The 19,207-nt window shown below is 35.5% G+C and overlaps 1 protein-coding gene across 2 annotated transcripts in view; it reads right to left on the bottom strand.

Annotated features, from left to right (window-relative positions):
• Positions 1 to 19,207, bottom strand: part of LOC129724432 (eukaryotic translation initiation factor 5) — a 43,398-nt gene that overhangs the window by 11,323 nt on the left and 12,868 nt on the right. For both annotated transcript variants that reach the window (XM_055679336.1, XM_055679337.1), the window contains exon 2: positions 9,629 to 9,825. The gene's annotated coding sequence lies outside the window, so the exon portion shown is untranslated. The remainder of the gene's footprint in view (positions 1 to 9,628; positions 9,826 to 19,207) is intronic.

The following is a 19,207-nucleotide window of genomic DNA, read 5'->3' as shown; positions in this document are numbered from 1 at the left end:
GTAGAAATGAAATTAGAAACACATGTTTTTTTGGCATCCCGGTAGTATGTTTTACCTCAATTGAGAAATTGGTTATATTTTTGGAAAGTCTTGAAAACCAACCAAAAAGTACACAAATTTTTCTTCATAATGTAACTTGATGAATCAAAATCGGATCAGAACTGAGGAAGTTTCAGGTGTTTGAAGTTGAGCTAAAAATTGTGATTTCAAACATGAAAATCATCGAAATTGCCTGATATAGCGTCATTCAAAGTGCGATTTAAAATTGATATTTCAACCGATTGCCATGAAACTTTGGGAAAAGGTCATTTACACTTTGAGAATCTTCGGAAAATGCAAAACCTCAAAAATATTGACATGGAAAATGGAGGTTTTTTTCGGCCTTCGACCACTGTCGTTGGAGCATAAGCTAACAGAGTGCCCGCGGGTGATCACTGTTGCAGTTGATCGCTAAGTGTTTACCAGTTGACGAAGAGTAACGTATTCAGATAGCGTAAAACCGACAATGACGAGAATATCCAAAATGGTGAAAACTAAAATCTAGAAACTTATATCCATATATTGTGCATTTAAATAAATATTATCATAACGTCGCTGATAAACTGGCAGTCAGGCTCACTCCCGATGTTTATTTTTGGTGTTCTCGCTACACTGCACATATCCTGTTTATAAAAACAAATACATTGAAATCATTCTTGCAATCCATGTTGTGTGAACACGCAGTTATTCTGTGTGTATGTAAAGTCGGAAGAAATTTTGGAAGTCTGACTTCTGAACTCCAGTTTAGTACTGGCACCACAATATAGATTATATTGTAAGTAATAGTAGTGCGATAGATACAAACAATCTAAAGTTTACACTTGAAATGTACCTATTTGTTAACGAATATTCAATAAATATGCCTATTGGGTAACAAATAAAAAAAAAGACATAAAAAATCAAAAAGTTTTTGTAAATTTGGTTGGGCTTGAAATTTTTAGTTTATGATTACTGTGTTCGTAGTTTAGAGGTTTTATTCCTCAGTGCGTCTTGAACTGTCCTACAGATCAGACGTTTTTTCGGTTGCTTGTGGACTGGTCTTTGACTGCCTATAGCTTCAAAGTTTGTGTTTTGTCAATGTGTCTTTTAAAGACTACCTGAAAGTTCAGTCTTTCTCAAGACTACCTACTTTTGAATTTAACATTTGTTTTAACTTTTTTCGTATCACCTGAAATGGCTGGACGGAAAAAGAAACCTCGCATCGCTGCGGGGAGGAAAAGAGAGGCATCTCTTTCTGACACTTCGAGTGTCTGTAGTGACAATCCTTTTGATATTTTGCTTGAGCATGAAGCTGGTGAAATGGAAGTTACCAATAATGAAACTATACAAAATATAAAATCTTTAAAAAAGGAGAAAGTTCCACCTATTGTGGTAACTATTTCTTCTGAATTTAATATATTCAAAAAGGAACTTTCAACGTTTGTTTCTGACGTTAAAGTTACCTATCAAATTGGCCGTAGAGGTGAATGTCGCTTATTAGCCGACTAAGTAAAGGGTCGTGATCGTCTTGTTCAGTATTTAATTGACACGATGTACAAATTTTTTACATATGACACCAAGAACGCCAAGCCGTTCAAGGTTGTCTTGAAAGATCTCACCAACGATCAAACCGTTGATGAGATCAAACTTACTTCAACAGAATTACTTGGCATAGCCCCTACCCAAGTAATTCTAATGAAACAAAAATCACGAGGCGAAAACAGTCAGAGAACTGGAATTTCCCTTGTTAACTATTTAATTCATTTTAACCGCAATGAGGTTAACAACTTAAAATTTTTTGAAAAAGCACATGCTTTGTATAATGTGCGTGTAAAGTGGGAAATTTATAGGAAGTATGGCGGAGGTGAAAAGCATATCACCCAATGCCGTACTTGCCAACGTTATGGCCATGGTTCCAAATTCTGTAACATGGACCAAAAATGTCTTAATTGTGGAGACTCTTCTCACAAAAAGGACACATGTCCTGTGAAAGAGAGTAAAAAAATTATTGCTGTGCGAATTGTAACGGCAACCATATGTAAAATTTTTATCAATGCCCAGTCCGTTTAGCAATTGTTAAGGCAAGGCAAGGTAAACAAAATTCAATTTCTCAATTAAAACCAACTTCAAAACAAAATTCTCCAAGCGTACCAGTGACGCATAGTTTACCTACTCCTTTGCATACCCGTTTAACTTATGCACAGGTTACAGGTAGTTCGAACATTATACCGCCTAGTGTTGGTAGTTCGAAAATGACCGTTAATATGGGTAAGCAAAACACGCTAGAAAATAATTGTACACCTATTACTCCAGGTAATATTGCTGCCGAAAATATTTTTTCTAATGTCAACGGCCTGGGGCTTATTACGGCAGGTAAACTTTCTTTTTTGCAACAGGCAATGTTCGATCTTATGAACGCCATGTTGCAGGCAAAATCAATGTTTGAAGCCATTCAAATAGGCACAAATTTTACTATTAAAATTGTTTCTAATTTAAAATTTAGCAATGATTTTAAATGAAACAATTAAAATATTAAATTGGAATGCTCGCTCATTGAAGGCCAATGAGAATGAGCATTTTAATTTTTTAACAGTAAATAATGTGCATATTGCAATTATTACTGAAACATTTTTGAAACCTAACATTAAATTAAAATATGATCCCAATTACGTGGTTCATAGATATGATAGGATTCAGGGTTCCGGCGGTGGAGTTGCAATTGTTATTCATCGCCGAATCGAACATCGTGCTCTTCCCCATCTTGAGACGAAAGTTATTGAAACTTTGGGAATTGAAGTTCAAACTGAACTTGGGATTTTATTTATTGCCGCAGCATATTTACCAGTTCAATGCACACGCGAGCTCAAAAATTATTTTAAAGGTGATTTACAAAAACTCACCAGAAATCGTTCGAAATTTTTCATAATCGGCGATTTTAACGCTAAACATCGTTCATGGAATAATTCTCAAAGTAATTCCAATGGCAACATTTTATTCAATGATTGTTCTTCAGGATACTATTCTATTTTGTCTCCGAATAGTCCTACATGCTTTTCTTCTGTAAGAAACCCTTCAACAATTGATTTGGTGCTAACAGATCAATGTCATGTATGTAGTGATTTGATCACACATGCTGACTTTGATTCTGACCATCTTCCAATAACTTTTTCTTTATCACATGAATCAGTTTTAAACCCTATGAGCTCTGTTTTTAATTATAACAAGGCTAATTGGGAAAGATACAAAACTCATATAGAGAGAAATTTCAATAATGAGTTTGATTTGCAAAACGAAGTGAATATTGATTGTTGATGCCAGGAATTATTCTGTTCCAAAGGCTCAAGTGAAATTTGATTCACCAATAATTGACGAAAATTTTCAACTTCTAATTCATTTGAAAAATGTCCGCAGACGTCAATATCAACGTTCTCGTGACCCTGTTTTTAAAACTATTTATAAAGATTTACAGAAAGAGATTGAACATAGATTTACTCTTCTGAGAAATCAAAATTTTGAGACTAAAGTTGTAAAATTGAAACCATATTCAAAACCATTTTGGAAGCTGTCGAAGATTCTTAAGAAACCTTCAAAGCCGATTCCAGTTTTAAAAGATGGTGAACGTTTTCTTGTATCCAATGAACAAAAGGCTCAAAGACTTGCTCAGCAGTTTGAGAGTGTTCATAACTCAAATTTGAATTTTGTGAGTCCAATTGAAAATGAAGTCACACGTCAATTTGATTTAATTTCTTCCCAGAATTTTTTACCTGCAGAAATAATTGAAACTAACTTGAATGAGATTAAATCAATTATTAAAAATTTCAAAAATATGAAAGCACCTGGTGACGATGGAATCTTTAATATACTAATCAAACATCTCCCTGAGAGCACAATGGAATTTTTAGTGAAAATTTTGCTGCTTCAAAATTGCATGTTTTCCCAAATTATGGAAAAATGCAAAAAATTACTCCCATTTTAAAACCGGATAAGAACTCAGCTGAAGTTTCAAGTTATCGACCAATCAGTTTGCTTTCTTCAATAAGTAAACTGTTTGAGAGAATTATTCTTAACAGAATGATGTCACACATCAACGAAAATTCAATTTTTGCAAATGAACAGTTTGGATTTCGCCATGGGCATTCCACAACTCATCAATTGCTCAGAGTTACTAATATGATACGAGCTAACAAATCTGAAGGTTATTCCACTGGAGCTGCTCTTTTAGACATAGAAAAAGCATTCGACAGTGTTTGGCATAAAGGTTTGATTGCGAAATTGCAAACTTTTAATTTTCCAATTTTCCTAATCAAAATTTTAAAAAATTATCTTACTGATCGAACTCTGCAGGTTGTCTATCAGAATTCAAAATCTGATAGATTTCCTGTCAGAGCAGGTGTACCTCAAGGTTCAGTCTTGGGTCCAGTCCTGTACAACATATTCGCTTCAGATCTTCCTGATTTGCCTCCAGGATGCACAAAGTCATTGTTCTGCGATGACACAAGCATTTCCGTAAAAGGAAAAAGTCTTCGTGTCATATGCAGTCGATTGCAGAAAAGTTTAGATATTTTTTCTTCCTACTTGCAAAAGTGGAAAATCTCTCCCAATGCTTCTAAAACTCAAATGATAATTTTTCCGCATAAGCCTAGGGCTTCTTTCCTCAAGCCAAACAATAATCACGTTGTCAAGATGAATGGGGTTATTTTAAGTTGGTCCGACAAGGTTAAGTACTTGGGACTAATTTATGATAAAAAACTTATTTTCAAAGAGCACATTGAGAGTATACAAGCCAAGTGCATCAAATATACGAGATGTTTATATCCTCTCATTAAAAGGAATTCTAAACTTTGTTTAAAGAACAAACTTTTGATTTACAAACAAATTTTTAGACCAGCAATGCTTTATGCTGTACCGATCTGGTCAAGTTGCTGTTCAACAAGGAAGAAAACGCTCCAAAGGATTCAGAATAAAATTCTGAAAATGATTTTGAAGCGTCCTCCTTGGTTTGGTACACTCGAATTACATAGACTTACTGGTGTTGAACCTTTAGAAGCTATGTCAAATAAAATTATTAACAATTTTCGACAAAAATCGTTGCAATCCTCAATTGCTACGATAAGCTCTCTTTATAGCCAATAAGTTAGCAATTAAGTTAGTTGTAAGTTTACTTCCCCTTTTCTGACAAGTAGGTTTAAATCCCTACGAATGATAAGTCCTAATTGCGAAAGCAAACAAATCCTAACAATTAAAATTACAAATTTCTAACAGTGTTGAGAAGTCACCATTTGTGATTGGACACACATACTCATTATTTACTAATATTTATCATAAATACTTAAGCTACTAACAAATCCCCCCTTAAAAAAAAAAAAAAGGTTTTATTCCTATAAGAACATTCAGATATCTAAAACTGTGTTTTTCTCGTCACATCACCCAGATTTGTAATTTTTTTTTCTTTTTAACAATGATTTAGTAAATTCTTGAGTTGAATAAAAACAGCGTTATTTCTGCGTATTATTGAACTAAAAATATTCCGAACAATTGAAAAGCAGATTTGAGTAGCTATGAAATGTTAATTGAAAGCTTTGAGTATAGCAGTTGAGTGCTGTTTCGATTTAATCACGATCATAATTTTTCATCATTAGACCCATTTTTTTAGATTAGCCATCTTTCAGCGATATTCCAGATCCTGTCTGTTTTTTTTATCTTGCCGGTGATTTTATATAATAAGAATTAGTAATGTAAGGGTGAATATCAGAAATTACGATGCAATGCTAGTTTTATTTATTATTTTTCTCTTATTATCTGCGCATCGCTTTAAATTCTTTTACATAAGCAAATCGCAGACTAATCTCGCAATGACTACGTGGTTTAGGAACAGCCCCTCAAGCATGGCTCAGAGCACCACAGAGCCTGTGCAGCATGTTTTCCTTCAAGACATCAGTTTTAACAATATTCTAACAGCAGATAGTTAAATTGCCTGATTGTTACGAACTTTCAACAAAAACCTTCACATTTGAGACATCAAAATAATCTAGGCTCACGGAAGCAAATATTGGGACGGGAAGATTCTGTCAATTTTTTGCAACTGATCTTGATCTAGAGCAGAAGTTCCCAGACATTTTGCTCGGCGGAGCCCCTTTCTAAGCCAAAATATTAAAAAATACCTGCATTCTTTTAATCAATGAGTAAATGGATTCAAAAATGCAGATTGGTTAGCAAATTTTGATAAATGTAAATCAAGGCCCGCTGCGACCTGTCACCTCCAGCGAGAACGTCCTCAAACTCTTCGGGGTGCTAACTGGAATACAAGTAACCTTGGTAAAGATCGGGTCCCAACCCCAGTGGAAATTTTGGTCTAATTTTTTTGGCTAACTGAGAAGGGGTTTCCGTAATGGTCTAATTTTCCAAGTAGGGCAGCGTATAACTGCGTCTAATTCGGAGCGGATGACTGACCTATGGAATACGGTTTATCGCCAGCTACATATATCCACTAAGGCGGCCCCCTAATATGGCAATATGCTGAAAGCATCCTACTACGAATAATTCAGAAATAAGCACAATTCGAGACAACCGGCATCGACCCAGGCGAACGAAATGGAACAATAACAGGAAACTTGTCATACGTATACTGCCGCTCCAAGCATAACTGTCCCATATTCTAGGCAAACCTTATGGACGCTGGGACAGTAATGCTTGGAGCGGCAGTATACAGATCAAGTGCATTATTAGGCGGAGGTCCTTTAGTGACTGTTTTGTGTTGTGAATTAAAGACAGATTCATCAATTACAGCTTGATCAATATGCACCGACAAACGACAAACCCGATAACGTAAAGGAGGAGTTCTATGAGTTTCGCAATGAAATAAATGGATCGTGCCCGAAACATGATATAAAGATCTTCACCGATGACTCAAACGCGTAGGTTAGACAGAAATAGTTTTTCCGTTCAATTATTGGTATACGCAGCTACCAGATAGACACTGTGTCAAAGAAAAAAATCAGAGTTTTTTTTCAATATATTGTTTTTTTTTATAAATAGACCAAAGAATGTTCAGCCTATGTGGTTCTATTAGTTATATCAGTAATAATGTCAATGACGGTGGTGAAGTTTTGTGATTGTTATACGTATGAATAAAAGCGTTTGCTTTACTCATTCCGTGCAAATGTTATGGGAGAAGCAGAATAAACTCTTTTATTCATACGGCCTATTGCCTTCTTATTATTTCAACAAAATTTACGTAATTATTATTAGTTTTTAATCAACAAATTTAACCAGTATGAAGAAAAGCTTCAATTTTAAAGTTTAATCGAACAAATATAATAATAAAAAAACAGTCTAGTAATTGCTCGCTTTCAATTGAGTCCTAAAGTTTAAAATTGTTTTCTGATTTTTATATATCAGCTGAAAGAGTGCAATTTTCTGAGCAAAACGTGCTTTTTAAAAAATGTTTATCGTTTTCCTTCGATTTTTAAATGAAAAATAAAAAACTGCTCGAAATGCCTTAAATGACAGTTCTCTCATATACCGTACATGGATGAAACGTCAACTTAGACCTTTCGAGCAGTTTTTTTACTCTTAAGTTAAAAATCGAAGGAAAACGATGAAAATTTTTTAAAAATCACGTTTTGCTCAGGAAACGGTGCCTTTTTAAATGATATATAAAAACTGGTATAGCTTTAGGATCCAATTCTGATTTTATCATCAATTTTTTTTCCAATTAAGTATTGACCCTATTACATGTGACGAGTCGGGTAACTCAACTCGACTCCAGTCACTTTCGAGTCGAGCGAAATGTATCACAGAAAACTTGGGCTCGATTGATCGGGCAGCTGTTTTGAGCACTTGGCTTAGTCGAGCTATCCGAATCGACTCGACTTCTTATCCCAGAAATGGTAGTCGAGTAGTAACTCTTGTTTCGTCAAATGTAGAACTAAATGTTTCAAAAAAAATAAAAAATAAAAAATGCGCTGACAAACGTCCCGGAAAAATGTGGTGTAAATCATAGTTACGGTTTTTTACAACATTAAGGTTTCTTCCCGCTTTAAAGCAGCCGATTGTGTTTCTGTTTCGTTCAGAATATATGTTTACTGCTTCACAAAATTGAAAATATTCCAATCATCGAATTATGTACAGTTTTATGTTTTTTTTTTAAAGTTAAATTTAGTTTTTTTATTTTCTTTTTGATCATCTAGCCATTTAGCTGCGCAATAAGGACATGCAGATCACCAGTGTTACCAAAAATTGTAGTGAAACTATGCGATATTGTTACCATGAAGATTTTTATATAGTAAACGATACAAAATCAGAAATATTTTGCTTTTTCTATGAATGTATTATACACCCAGGGTGGCGACTCAATTTCCAAAAATAAATTCCATGATATTACCTGATTTTCCTGATGTTCCTATTTTTTTTCCTGACTATTCAAATTTATTTTAAACTGATTTAAGTTACGACTATCATAGTTTTTTTCACCAAAATATACTAAAAAGGATCAGACTTGAACTGATTCCTGCTAAAATTCCCACCAGTAATTGAAACAGTTTAGCTTCGCTTTTGCTAACTTGCATCTTGAACAAAAATATTTTTTGTTCAGAAACACGTCCAGTGTAATAAAATTGAAAATAAAAATTACACTTGACGACAAAAGTGAAAAAAAATTGTAAATAAGTGCCCTAGAAATATTATAGCTTTTTAACCTGTTCATTTTGGTGACCGTGGTAAATGCAGAAGTGCTTTGAAAGTGCTCACCGGGTTCGTCGTTTTTCCGTTTTACGGGAAAATTTTATTGAAGTTTCTAAAGACTTGAGGCATTTCCGAAACGTCTAGGGGCACCAAAATTCACAGGAACAGTGTTATCAATTAACTATTTCGAGACACACCTGCTTTGGCAAGAAAATCAATCAGATTTGGAATTCTGGTTGGATCAGTTGAATAATTGTTTTAAAATCTTGACTGTAAAAAGTAGAAAATTAGAAATTAACAATTTCTGCTTTTATACTTTTGAAAATTTGAATGAAAGATTCAATCTCATTTAAGTTAGTTTCAATTAATTTTGCTGGTAAAAAAAAAATTAACGTGTGACTTCGTCTTTAATTGGACTCACTATATTTCGAGTTATGAACTATTGAGCAAGTCAAACTATTGAGCAAGTATTTGAGCCTTCTGTAATTGGTTGCAAAAAAGTAATCACCATTTTTGATTACTGGAATATGACAACAACGATAGTAAAGCTTGCTCAGGCGATGTTAGACGGTGCGTCAATAGTTCGGAAGCAATTGCAAGAAACCGAAGAAAAAAATATCGGTTTTTACAAAAAAGCGTAGTAATTATCATAAAATAAATGAATTGTTAATAAATCCAATTCAGAACTAACTCCGTAAAAAATTCTCAAGCCTCTTAAATTTTCCCTGATGACTTCTTAAATTCCCTGATATTCCTTGATCGAAAAATTACATCCCTGATATTCCCTAATTCTCCCGGTTTTTCCCGGTAGTCACCACCCTGTACACCCCACTTTGTGCGTTACGTTATTTGTGTACGACGCCAAATTTTTTTTTCTAGTCGTATCTTGAAAACCACATAAAATAATATTGCATATTTATGTCCCTACCTTGTATTCTTGCTAAAGTCATATAAAACGCTAGCGCCAATCGAGGCGATCCTTTCCTTCAATCAATTCACAATTGGTTGATAACAATTGATGTTTCCACTATACACCGGATTAGAGATAAACTACGATATGGATTGATGTCTCTGGTATTTCCAAGTTTCTCTAACCAATTGCAATAGCGTTTTCACCGCTGAATCCTGTAAATGATAAAAAAACACATTTAAGTTAATTTGCAAAAATTATAGTGTACACGTTATATAAAAAAATTTAGTATGAATTTATAGAGACTACACTAAAGTTGCTTTTTACGCGGGGGATACGTGCCGCGTAAAAAAACCGCGTAAATTTCGGAATCCGCGTAAAAAAACTGCGTAAATTCCGGAATCCGCGTAAAAACCGCGTAAATTCCGGAATCCGCGTAAAAAAAACCAGCGTTAATTCTGCATTCCGAGTGAAGGGAAAACGAAATCCGCGCAAAAAAAAAATACCGCGTGAATTCCGGAATCCGCGTAAAAAAACCACTCAAATTCCGGAATCCGCGTAAAAACCGCGTAAATTCCGGAATCCGCGTAAAAAGCTGAGGTGGAGATAGATGGGGAACGATTTGAAGTGGTTGACGAATTCGTTTATCTTGGTACGCTTGTGACATGTGACAACGATATGAGCCGTGAAGTGAAACGACGAGTTGCAGCTGCGAACAGGGCCTTCTACGGACTACATAACAAGCTAAGGTCCCATAGTTTGCAAACTCGCACAAAACTAGCGCTGTTTAGGACGCTAATACTCCCGGTGGCCCTTTACGTACATGAAGCATGGACGCTGAAGGAAGCTGATCGACGAGTGCTCGGAGTTTTTGAGCGTAAAGTTCTGCGATCGATACTTGGCGGTAAACTGGAAGATAGAGTGTGGCGCAGACGCATGAATCACGAATTGTACCAGGTATACAAACATACTGATATAGTGAAGGTAATACAGCGGGCAGGCTTCAGTGGGCTGGACATGTTGCCAGAATGCCTGAAATCATCTTGTCAATAATCATGAGAGTTAGCCCGCTCGTTTTCAATTGCACTAAATTCACCCATTTTTTGAAAAACTGGTTGAAACCTGGGAGGGAGAAACGGATACGAAGCTGTGTGAGTGTCAAAATGAACCAGAATGAGCTGTCATTGACTGCCAATTTGAACCAAGGAAAAAACCTAAATTAATCCACCTAGCGGTCAGACTCAGCCTTTCTCATTCAAATTTATTATTTGTAAAAATATATTCACATGAACGCTTCAATCCAATAAATGTATATTCACTTTAAGGGTCTAAAAAATTGATGGGGTTTTTGGTGCCGATTAAGGATCCTATGATAGTTTGAGACCCCTCCCTCTTCTGGAAGGGATACAAATGAAACATAAATTTCTGCACAACTCATAAAACAAACCAAGCAAGTGAAACCGAATTGGGAATGGCAACTAATCAACTTAATGGAATTAAATTTGGCAGGTGAAGAGAGGTAACAAATATGTCTATAATGGTTCGACGCCTCTCGCTCTTCTGGATGCACATGTTTTTGCACAAATTTCTGTTTATCTCGCGAACTAATCAACTAAATGGAACTATATTTGGTAGGTGAATGCCAAAAATGGCCGATTTCTGTCTAACATGAGTATCTCCGGATCTAGAATGATACACAGTAGCTGAAATCGACCACAGACCCCATTTTAGATTCTAGGTTGGCGACATCCGGTTCCTGGGAAACAGCCGAAAATGATCGAATAACACCCAATATGAATCAACCAGAATGACGCTCAGAGTCCAGAAATTATCTTAACCCTCTCTTTACCATGGTTACTCTAGAGCACCATAGGTTTGGATGCAAAAAATCTTCAGAAATATTCACCAATTCTACTCAAAATGCATAAATATGTTCTTGAACAATCAGTATATTGTTCAAGAATATATTCATGCATTTTAAGTAGCATCGGTAAATATTTCGAAAGACTTTTCGCATCTAAACCTATGGTGCTCTAGAGTAACCATGGTAGAGAGGGGGTTAAATACCATTTTGAAATCTAAGACGACAACTTCCGATTTGTGAAAAACAGCCTAAAACAACCAAATACCATCCAATATGGGTATTTCTGGAACCAGAATGATACAATGAGCTAACAATTGACATCAGGCACCATTTTGAATGGCCTAATGGCAACTTCTAGGAAACAGTCGAAAATGACCGAATAATACTCAATATGGATATTTCTGTAATCGAGATGATAGCTACCAAATATTGACCCTGGACACCATTTTGAATTAAAAGAAAACCACTTTTAGTTTGTGGAAAACAACCAAAATAACTAAATACCTCCCAATATGGGTATTTCCGGTGTCAGATTGATGCCAGAAAGTCTGCTGAAAATGACCGAATACCACCCAATATGAATGTATTCAGATTAAAGGCGTATACAGAAGCCAAAAGTCGAGGATGTTGTCATTTCGATAAAACCAATCATTTCAAACGATTTGTTATTTGACTTTGACCATATCTTATGGCCGATTCGTCGTGCATTTGCAGACTTTAAACACATCTCAAGGAATCAATGAATTTGAAACGTTCAAATAGTACGATACCACATTTAAATTATGTTGAGGCCACATATATCGATCAAAGCAGGTATAATTTTAAATAGTCTTTGAATTTCTTTTCTTTCCATAACTTTTGAACCACATATCAAATTGTTATGAAGTTTGTTATTTGTAAGTTTGAGAGATGACTCGTTCGTATGACACTAGTTATGCTCAAATAAGTCATGTAATTTTTGAGATAATAGACTTTCGTTGTTTTATTAACAATTTAATACATAACGGTTGCTTAAGTTCGATTATAATCAAATGAAATGGGAACGTATAGGGCAGGCAAACTTTGAAACCACGTGTTCGATCATAATTCATCAGTTAACGCTTAACTAGCCCGCTCATCTGATAATGATATTGATCAAATCGGTTGTAGTTTCTGAGATAATGAAGTTTCGTGATTTTCACATTTCCGTACATTACAGATGAAGTTACAGTTCTATTACAGTAAAATTCAATAGGGTGTTATGAGGCAGCTAGACTTATAACTGACGCTAATTTTGTGGAAATCCGGTCAGCCATCTTTGAGAAAAATGAGTGAGTCCAAGTAGTCTTCGGAATATGTTCCTTTTCATAGCTTGATTTCACATTTTTAAACATAACAGGCAAAGTAATAGTCCGATTGCAAAACAAATCAATAGGGTCTTATGGGGCAACTAGACCTTCCATTAGACACTGATTTTATGAAAATCGGTCCAGCCATCTCTGAGAAACAGAGATTAAACAGTCTTCAGAACACGTTTCTTTTCATAACTTTTGAACCACAAGTTCAATCTTTATAAAATTCAAAAGTTAAGAGTATTTCAGGTAGCCCGTTCATTTGAAATCAATTTTGTTCAAATCGATTGTGTAGTTTTTGAGATAATGATGATTCATGATTTTTACATTTTGATACATAACCTCTAAACTATAAATCCGATTACAGTAAAATTTGATAGGGTCTTATGGGACAACAAGACCTTTCATTCAATCGGTCCAGCCAACCATCACACACACACAGACCCACACACGAACACACACACACAATTTTTCCAGACAATTTTTTTATTTTTAAGTATTTTTTTTAAATGTGACGTCACACAACGTTATATCCTCCCACCCCCCTACGTCACGAACCGTAACGATTTTCTTAACCCCCTTTCCCCTTATAAATGTGTGAAACGTTATTGAATCCCGTAATTTAGACAATTTCTGAGACGTTGTGGATAACGCTTTACTCATCATGGTTTTACTCAGTTGGAGCTTGAAAATATTAATTGACGTTATTTTACTTCATACTATTAGTACAAGATTACCACTTTTTATTCCTAGTAGCAAATAAAAGGAAGATATATGTAATACAAACATAATCTAAAAATTCAGAACATGATTGTGATGCTGAATATAGGACATTTTGGTAGTTATTGTTCTTCGTGATACAGTCAACCGCAAAATTGAGGGTACACTAGGGTGCCCAAAAAAAAAAAAAAACGATGTTGAAAAAGTCAAGGTGCTCAGCCCTAAATTGAGAGATAATGTTATTTATAGCATTTTTGTAGAATATTTCGACTTTCTAAAACATTTTTTTTTCAGGTTGCCCAAACGTGATTTATGAAAAAATGACTTTTTTAAGCTACAAGCTGCAATAAGCTGCACTTTTTTCAATTCTGTTCGATTCCTACATTTTTCCATATATTTTTTTATTTTTGTGGGGTTGTTTTTGAATATATTGCATGGTTAAGTTCAGTTTTTCGACTCCCAGAGCCCATTAAACATCAAAGAAAAATTATTTTTCTAATATTTTTTAGATAAAACCCATCAAAACACAAATAAAATATTGTTTTGATCAAGAACTTAAATTTTCATTACAAAGCGGGATTAACGACGAAAATTTGCACGGACAAAGATCCTTGATATCTTATCCGGGAGCTGAGATATTGGTATTTTTATATGTGATGGAAAACTATGCATTTTAACAAATATGTTTAATAACTGTTTTATTTTGCGAGACAAAAAATAACAATGTTCAGAAAACAAATGCGTTTTTGGAAGGCTGATAACTTAGTAGAAGGTTCGAGAATCCTGAAAAATCAGCGAAAAAAAGTTAGAACGAAAATTGTGATTTTTAGTGCCTTCTAATAGAAAACTCAATGTTGCACGTAATAAGTAAAAGATAGAAACATTATGTCTTCGGTAAAGTTTCTTGTTTTAAGATAACCTTAAACTTTGTCGAAGACACCTTGCGTCTATCTTATTCTGATTAAAAAAGTAAAATTTTTATCTTACTCATTGGTGGATTGATCACCCATCTTTCCACATTAAAAGATGCATTTTTGAATATCCTGAAACTTCTCCGAACATAGCTTATGGCTATAATCAACATTTGAATTACTATATAGAAAACTATACGCACAAAAGGCAAAATAAAACACTGTGCAATGGGAATATTGAGCTTAAGTGGCATTTTTGACAAAATGCATACTTTTCCATCACATGTAAAAACACCAATACGGCAGCCCCCCGATAAGATATCAAGGATATTTTTTCATGTAAACTTTTTTCTTGAATCCCGCATGGCAGTAAAAATTTCAGTTCGTAATCAAAAAATATTTTTATATGTGTTCTGAAGGGTTTTATTTAAAAATTATGAGAAAAATTTCCTTTTTTTGTGGTGTTCAATTGGGTCTGTGAGTCAAATAATTGAACGCGATGCTGAACCAAACCATGCAAAATGTTCCAAAACAATCCCACAAAAATAAAAAAAAAAAATATTGAAAAATGTAGGAATCGAACAGATTTGAAAGGGCAAAAGGGTGGTTTTGTAGCTTGGAAAAGTAATTTTTTCATAAATCACATTTGGGCTGAAAACGATTTTTTAGAACTCGAAATGTTCTACAAAAATGCTATACATAACATTATCTTTCGATTTAGGGCTGAGCACCTTGACTTTTTCAACATCGAATTGGGACATTCTAGTGTACACTCATCACAACATACAATATTACCTTCTTTTGGGTTATTATCTTTTTAATGAAATTCATTTTTGGTGTAGATAGATATATCATACCTTTGACCAACCATCAGCGCAGCAAAAGTTTGTTAACACAATTCTGTTTATTTTGTAGATTGAAGTGTTAGAAAAAAGTATGAATTTGAACATCGCAAAATTGAGTGTACACTTTTATAACCTCCAACATTTTCGTGGCTTAACCCTCTAGTGCCCAATACCGCCATTTGGCGGGCTTCAGTCGAAGTTTTGAAAAGCTTCAATATGTACTTAAAAAGTGGTTATAATGATTCATAGTGATTTTACCGAAGCCCGTTAAGAAATTAATTTGGGCACTAGAGGGTTAAGTATAATGGCAACGATTTTGTTGAACGTTTTTTGTCAGTGTCAGTTCTGAAAAGTCATCAGCTGCATATCCCGTGTTTACGTTCGTTTTTAGTTGCTTGTTGAATCTAATTTTATTAAAATAGAAAGTAAAAGAAAAGGAACAGATGTATTGCTACGAGAACGTTGCATAATAAGTATGTGCTGCCGTCGAAAATCATTGCGGCAAATAGCTGCTGCCGTCGAAAGGCCACCTTCTACAGTGCAGAAAATTGTCAACAAATGGAAGAACGAAGGAATATTGAAAAACCTCAGTGGCAGAGGACGGAAATGCATTCTGACTCCAGCTGACGAACGGGTTATAGTGCGGACACTAAGAAGAAATCCTAGAACAAGTATTCCGAAATTGGCTACCGAGGTTGGTGACAGCATTGGACGGCCTGTCAGCGCAGACACTCTTCGGCGGGTGGCTCACAGAAATAATTTGCACGGTCGAGTTGCCCGCAAAAAGCCGTTCATTTCAAAAGTTAATATGAAGAAACGACTGGATTTCGCGAAGGAGCATTTGAACAAGCCGCCAGAGTTCTGAAACAAAATTATTTTCACAGACGAGACTAAAATAATCATTTTGGATCTGATGGGAGGCAGATGGTATGGAGGAAACCGAATGCAGAGTTGGAGATTCAAAATTTGATTTGAACCGTGAAGCATGGGTAGTGTTATGCTGTGGTGGTCAATGGCGGCTTCTGCAACTGGCACTATGTAGTTACAATACATGATACAATAATGGATAGGATAGGTTATTTGAACATTCTCAAATTCAACCTGGGACCTTCCGTGCCAAAATTGAATCTTCCACGCGATTACTTCTTCCAGCAGGACTACGATCCAAAGCACACCGCTCACGTTGTACGTGAGTGGTTGCTCTATAATGTCCGCAATCAACTGAAAACACCTCCTCAATCACCGGACCTAAATCCTATTGAGCATTTGTGGTGGGAAATAAAAAAATCGGTTGAAAAATGTCAACACAAAAAAACAAAGCGGATCTTAAAAAGGTGATACTAGAGACCTGGGAAAATATTCCATCAACAGTGACCAAAAACCTAGTGGAATCAATGCCACGACGTTTGCATGCAGTTTTGAATGCCAAAGGAGGTCATACAAAGTACTAAATGTACTTATTTGACTGATTGTTGTTGTGGGGGAGTTGGCAGCACGGCTGATTGATGGTACGTGCTCTAGGGGTGGGCGAAACGGCTCTTTTGCAAGAGCGGCTCTGAACCGCTCACTCACGGTTCTGAACCGACTCATATGAACGGCTCATGGTTCACAATGATTCACGAGCGTTGGCAGTTCGTGTTGTCTCGGTAAACTTCGAGTTCGCGCGAACCAAACAGTTTTGGTGCGCTCAAAGAACCGTGGTTCTTTTTCGTAAGCCGTTCGTTCTTTCGTTCCTTCTTAAGAACCGGTTCATATGAACGGCTCGTGAGCCGTTCGCCCATCCCTAACGTGCTCTGAAATCTCTCCGTTAAATTATTGAATCTCAAGTAATTTATGCAAGCAAATTTGCTGAAAAGTGAAGAAAAGTTATCAGTGATATTTTTATAACGCGGTAATAATGAAGTATCAGTGAAAATGCGAGTGTTTCTAGCGTTGGCATGGCCAATTTATCCACGCTCAAAAATTGCCAAATTGCAAAGCCAGGAAAGTTTTGCAAATGTTAGTGCTAACTCGGTGTTTCGCTCTGGCTAGAGGTGTGTTATGCACGTACGAAAGATTGCGTGGTGATGTGAGCGAAGAAGATGGCAGTTGGATAGCATTGTGCTATGGTGTCGCTTGGTGCTGCTCGGTGTGCATACCATCACCAACAAAGCACCATCATCAGAATGATCAAGATGAGTATAAGTTTTGTGTCTTATTTTTTTTTGAGAATGCTTAGGCACTCGGTTTTGTGTGGTAGCTGATAGCGGGTTTCGGCTTGCCCTTTTGGCAAGTGTATGAATGTGAGAATGTGTGAATGATCTGTTTGGCGTACGAAGTTTTTTAGGAATGTAGAACAGTTTTTTATTGCCAAGCTGGGTTGCCGGGTGCGATGAATCTCGTTTTTTGTTTTTGTTTTCAATCATGCGCTGCGCGTTTGTTTCCAGTAATCGACAAGTGCGTTTTTCGATGTGTTGAAATTTTGTTTCAATTCGTGTTTGAGGCGCAGGACGCAACACAAAATAACACTTTTGACACCTTTTTGTTTTGAACTGTTTAACCGCGCATGGCGGGTCGGTCTCGTTAGTATTTTGAGCAAGCCGAGAAAAATTTGACTTAATATATAATTGCATACCATTGCTCATTACGATATGGGACAATATGTTTGGATGCTTTCCCGAAATTTTTCAGCACAAAGTTTCTGTGAGCTTCTGTTTTTCGATATAGTTTTTATAATTATAAATAATCGTTGTAGCAGCGTGACATGAATACACGACAACTGTACTATGATAAGTTTGGCGGTTTGAGATCGAATTTAGGAACATGTTTTGGCTCAAGTGCATGTTTGCATTCTTATATACTTTAAGGGCTTTGGATGCATGAAATTTTGTCAGTTTTTCAATTTTGATAGATAGTTTTTGCGTCAACAACCTAAACCCCTTAATCCAACTCCGTAGTACTTACGAAAGTGTCACTGAGTCGGTGGCCTCTCATTAAGTATTACATCATCAATATCCTTTCTAATATCCCCAAGCTACGGTAAAGATGGGCGTGGCCAGCAATGATGACTGTCGGGCCTACTTCAACTCAGATTGGTTTAAATGTTACTCCCAAACATTGTACCTCACACAATCCGAGTGGAAGCGTTAGTCATCAGTCTGCAATCTACGAAATATACCGTGCTTACGCTACGCTTATTTGACTGATTGTTGCTGTTGTTCATTTATGGACAGAAATAAAAAAAAGCTGTACACTCAACTTTGCTACCTGTGGATACTTGCTTTTTCACTATTTTTTCGAATATAAAAAGATTTCGTTACATTTTTTGTTTTGTTTTGTACATCATATCACAATAAAAACGGCTATTCTCAAAATGACTGGAAAAAAGTTTTCATTATTTTTAGTTTTAATGCAAAAAACTGGAGATTGATGAGTTAATCTTGTGTGTACAAAAACGCATGAAACGTCGAAAATTAGTGTCATCTAAATTTTTTTTTGCAAAAATCGACTCTCTGGGACTTTAAAATGTTTAGAATTTATTTAATGGAATTGATCGCTAGTCTCTCGAAATAGCCTGTATAATGATATACACTATAACTAACATCGAATACATTATGTTTCACTAGGGTGGTTCATTTATTCGACATAGGGTGGTTCATAATATTGTGTAAAAATGAGTATAATGAAGAAAATCACTTTTCACTGAATACCAATAGAAAAATTCCTGAAAATATAATATTTGTTATATCATTGTCGTGGCATTGTTGAATTGGAAAAAATATCATGTAAAATGGCAAGATATTACAAAACAAATTTACAAAATGTTTCAAAAAACTACTCTGTGCAAAAATATTATCTCAACCAAAATTAAGATTGAGTCTCGCAGAAAATGTTGAATGCTTTCATGTCATTTGCAAAATCACACACAGGAGTTACAGTCCCTCTAC

The sequence above is a fragment of the Wyeomyia smithii genome, chromosome 2 (assembly GCF_029784165.1).
Source record: "Wyeomyia smithii strain HCP4-BCI-WySm-NY-G18 chromosome 2, ASM2978416v1, whole genome shotgun sequence".
Lineage (NCBI taxonomy): Eukaryota > Metazoa > Arthropoda > Insecta > Diptera > Culicidae > Wyeomyia > Wyeomyia smithii.
This window is presented reverse-complemented; position numbering and strand designations above follow the sequence as displayed.